Genomic DNA, 5,379 nt, shown 5'->3' on the forward strand with positions numbered 1-5,379 from the left:
GAAGTAAACCCCCTTCGCCTACATGTAAATGTGTTAGCTTGCCTCATGTTCACTATAAACCAGTCATCCAGACTTGCTTTGATTTGGTGTTAACCTGACACTGGTTTTAAAAGAACAAATATAGGTATGTTGGAAGGATTAAATCACCGACTTCGTTATATTTTAACTAAATTTGGTCATTTACACAGTAACACAGATGACATTTATAAGTTGTCTGTCGTTTAGCACGCATTACAGTGAGAGTAGCCAACAGTGACGCTGATCAAACTTACGCTTTAATAAATAATCAGCACAAGGCACCCTAGGTTCTAGATTCCGGTATTGCCAGCTCGATCTTGATTTCATTTATAACCTTTAGTAGCAATACCAGGCTCTAGCGAACAGCGGCAACTCGGGGGCGTTCTTCTTCAAAATTCTGCCTGGTGCGCTTCCATATTTGGAAGTCACACGTCACAGCTGTGTCCGCGTGATATATTTGGAAGTCATAAGTCTCGTACGTCACAGGTTTGCCCGCCTGGAGCTGCCTTTCCCGCCTTGCGCTGAAGTCTCGTGCAGCCGAGACAAGAAGCAATTAAAGTGCCTGACGCGGAGTTAGAAGTTTGAATTGAAAATATCTTGCAGTCGAAGGTCAGTGCCACAATACAAGCATCATTCTGCTGTAAAAACTTATTTTCGTGTAGCCATTGCGCAGCCCTTATAGTGGTATCGGGCATACAGTGTAGCTGTCAAATTTGGCACACGGCAAGCATATGTATTGTGCAAGTGTATATCTCAGGCCTAAATGTTCTTTGATAAGCAAAAAATACAAAAACATTGGATATATCTTTTCTTTCAGAAGAATATTATTTATTTTTTCTCTTTACATCTTAAATACAGCAAAAAAAATTAAATAAAGCAGAATTAAATTTGTTTTACGTTTTATTTTGGTCTGATGACATTCAACTGCAGATTCACTGCGGAGCAGTTCTATTTAATTGACGATAACCTAGCTTGGCCGCTGGTCTTCAGTGCTAGTAAAAGCGACTCCACCACAAGGTATATTTTGCAAGCTAGCTTTTACGTTGCTCTGACACTCAGGGTACCAATATGGCAAGATACAGGCAATTATCTAACGGTTATATATAGGTGCAAGTTATTAACCTGAAGAGGCGGAATATAAGCAATGTCAGAATATCGATACAATTGAATTGTTCAGTCAGAACCGAGCAGAGGGTCTGGTCTCGGTATAGAAACACTGGATCAAGAGACAAATTGCCTCTGATGGGTCGTTCAAGAAAAACTACTGGTCGTGAAGACCGACGACTAATTTTGATGTCCAGGTTGTCAAAGTCCGACATTGCTTGTCAGTTGACAACACAGTGGAACAATTTCACATTATAAGAATGTGTCTGTGAAAATTGCTAGGCGTCGGTTACATGCTCATATAGTGTACAGCAGGGTAGCAAGACTGAAACCTCTTATAACGTTACAAAACAGGCAACGTAGAGTGAACTAGGGTCAACAGGATCTGGAACTGGACAGTCCATGACAATTTGTCCTAAATATTTTTTCTGATGAGTGTCGCTTTGGTCTGACCTCTGATGACAGACGTGCACGATGCTGGCGAACTGCTGGTAAAGCATTTGAACCAAAAGCACTGAATTTTTGAACCCGGAGCAGCATATTCATCATGGAGCAGCTGCATCAGCATCCATAGCGTGGGAGAATTGATAGTGGTTGATGGAAACATGAATCACTAGAAACATATCGATGTTTTGGAGTCAGGCCTGCCACCATCTATTACTAACATTTTTGGTGACAAGAATTATTCATTTGTTCACCAGGATGACAATGCTCCTTGTCACAGGCCCAGGGCAGTTGATTAGTTTGACCAACAGGACATTCGCAGGGTGATGTGGCCTGCCCAGAGTCCGGATGCAAACATAATAGAAAATGTGTGGAATGATATGTCAAAACTTTTGACAAATGTCCGTCTAACCAGCAGAGAAACTCTGTTATATTCAGTGTTTCATGTTTGGGCCAGCATAAGCCCTGAACGCATCAGACAATTATATGAATCCTTGCCTCGTAGACTGGCACCTATTATTAGGTCACGTGGCTATGCCACTAAGTGCTAATTTTATAATATAATATAATATAATATAATATAATATAATAATAATAATTTATTTGCTAAAATCGCAACCTAAAGGTTGAAGTTTTACAATGTGTCTTAAATAATAAAATCATAAGGTATTTTAAAATTAACAAAAAATTATAAACTAAAAGACCAAAGCTTTAAAACAAGACTTATTAGACAGTTTGAAGCAGTAATTTACATAATTTTGGACTTGAAACTGCATTTTTTGGTAGAATGTTTATTTTGTTCTCATTTTGTGTTTTTTGTGAAATTTGATGTTAATAAAATGATACCAGCAACATATCATTCTACATTCATTTAGCTCCCCCATAGTATTGGTTCAGTAGGGGGTGACACTTCTATTGTCCAGTGTGTGTATATAAATTATCATGTGGTTGATGGCTGAAATGATTTGATCAGCTCTTACCATCTATTGGGCAAGTTTATTGACACAAAGTAGTCTGATTTTGAGTGAAAGGGAACTAGTTTTCAAATATAGAGGGTGATTTTGCATTTCTATACAATTATATTTAAGTATTATAAAAATGAAATTATATATTCAGTTGAAATTAGTGGGTAAATTGATTTTTCCAAAACGTCGATATAATTTTACCTCTCTAGCAGTTTGAAGCTGAGTAATGGCATATACATATAAATGTTTTATTCCATTTATTCATATAGATAAACACCATCTAAATATGGACAAGTTTTTCCATGAAGGCAGTGTAGAAAGGGCATATTTGATTGTAATTAACTGCACAAATTTTAGAATTATTTGTTTGTTGCACTGTCATGGCCATTTGTGGCCACGGTGAATTTTTGGATTAGCCAAGTAAATATATTTGGCCGAAAATCTTTTGAAAATTAATGGCCAGTGAAATCTTAATGAACAGAAATGATTTATATTTAGATAATAGCCTAATAGGTTAATTCAGTTTATCAGAAAGAGCAAAAGAGGCATTTTGAAACGAAAATGTAAAACATATTCGGTCAGCACAGCAATATGTATAAACGATGTTTTGTGATGGCCACCATGAATTTCAGGTTTTATTACACTGAAAAAAGAGGATAAAGGAGTAACAATCACTGTAAACAGTAATTATGCAATTTTTTTCATATTAGCATATCCATAAACCTAACATTTTTCAATTTCAATGCTGCTTTCAAAGTTTACAAAAAGCTACTTTCAGTAATAAGAAGAAAATCAACATTAATCTATCGCCATCTTGGATATGCTTCCATTTTGGCAATTTAACTATGATTATTTTTTCAAATAATTTTATTGATAACTGAGATCCAAGTCTAATTTTTTATAAAAAGTTTACAATACATCGAGTTCATATATTTGAAATACATGGCAATTTAAAGGTCTCAGAAATTATAATTCTAAAACCCCTGTGTTACTATGGCAACAGCTGAATCTGTCACACATATCAACATGGCAAACAAACAGAATATTTGAACTTAGGGCCTAAGCTGTCAGAAAATCATAGTAAATAAAAATTGCTAAAAGGGCTGAGCTAGCTTGAGTTTATTAAATTTTATTTTGTATTGGAATAATGTATTATATCATTTCATGTGTAAGCAAATTGGTGGCCATTTTGAATTTTGAAAGTTATAATGCAATCTGAATTAACACAATTTATAGGTCCATAATCAGTAGACCCAACAGTAATAAAGAATGTAATTTGGGGTGATTAATGTGGCATCTTTTCAGTTAGGACAGCCGTATGTGAAAAACGTGTTTTGTGGCAGCCACCTTGATTTTCAGGATTTTAAGTCAAAATTAAAAGGTTACTTCTTCAACAAGCACTTTAGACTGACAGCAGAGGCTTTTTGCCATTATGGAACATCACAACACATGCCCCATTGGCCATAGAATCCACTTGTCTGAAATTAAATTTCCCAAAAAAGCTTTCATTTGCCCACCCCTACTTACAGCTTTTAATATGCGGGGCAGACGCTTAAGCCGGCTAAGCTGACAGTAATCTAGTGAGACACCCCACAAAGATAGATCGATCTAAAATCTATGGGAATGGGGTCTAAGTGTTAATTGTCTGTGCTGAGGATGCCATTATGACGCGACGATTAAGAGGCCTCAGATTTAGAGAGCATGCATACGATCTTACTTACGCGCAATACCAATATTCTTCCTTTTATTCAGCAACCTCAAATAAGGAAGGCATACTGGGATGAGCTAATATGATAAAGCGCCACTATCTCAACAGTCAGTAATAACCATTGTCAAGAAACAATCTATCTGCACAGCAGCAGATTAATGTCCTTTACAGAGACTACAGGTTGTTTTTATTAAATATTCACACATTTTTCTGTTGCCGGGGACTTCAAAATTCACAAGCATTATCGGTTACCTCACGCAGTCTTTGTTTATACAGTAGTTTGTAATTCTCCATAATACGTTGTGTACAGTCTATAGAAATAAAGTCGTATTGTGTGTTTACCCTCTTCCAGGGTCGACGTTATTATTGTGGACATTTCGTGCTGATCAATCAGAGGTAGAGGGTAATTATGTGCTGGCATGGAGGCTGCACTGGGAGCATTGGGTGCATACAATATTAAGTTATCAATGCAATGTACCTATCATGTATTCAGTCGTTATATCATTTTAAACAGATACATGCATTTTATATCAAAGTTTGAGTCTAATGCAATTTGACATTTGGAGATTTATTTGATAATTTCCGGATTTTACAAACATCATTAGTTTCCACTACTGCCAATAGGAAGTGGCGAAGTTAATTCAGGTGCAACCAAAACCTCCGCTAACGAAATGTACAACAGAATGTAAAATCTACAAGGAATTCGGATTGTTTAAATCGGCACCTTAAATTTGTCACTGAGTCGGATAACTCCAAAATATAGGGGTGTGGATGGTGGTGGGTGGGGTACCACCTGGTATCAGGGGCTTCTAAAATAGTATACAAAAGTAACAGACTACTAGCGCACCCTATAGTTACTTTCGTCTGCACAATGATACTGTCTTCCCATCTGGTATACTATTTGTCTTGGAAGCGGGACCGTATGTCTATCTTAACTTGTCTTTTTAAGGTAATGAAGACTGCCTCCATTTAAATGGAGGGAGGTGAAAGAAAATGGGTAGTTGTCCCCTCTTCCCTTCCCCAGCTCGCAGATTCCCAACTAAAAAGGAGAAGGAATTTCTGCCGAATTTGGAGCAGTAGCTAGGACTGAAAATGGCCAGACACACTGGTAAGCGCCTACAGGAGACATAGGTCGCATTC

This window comes from Lingula anatina, chromosome 1, assembly GCF_051362555.1.
Source record: "Lingula anatina isolate TDL-2025a chromosome 1, LinAna3.0, whole genome shotgun sequence".
NCBI classification, from domain to species: domain Eukaryota; kingdom Metazoa; phylum Brachiopoda; class Lingulata; order Lingulida; family Lingulidae; genus Lingula; species Lingula anatina.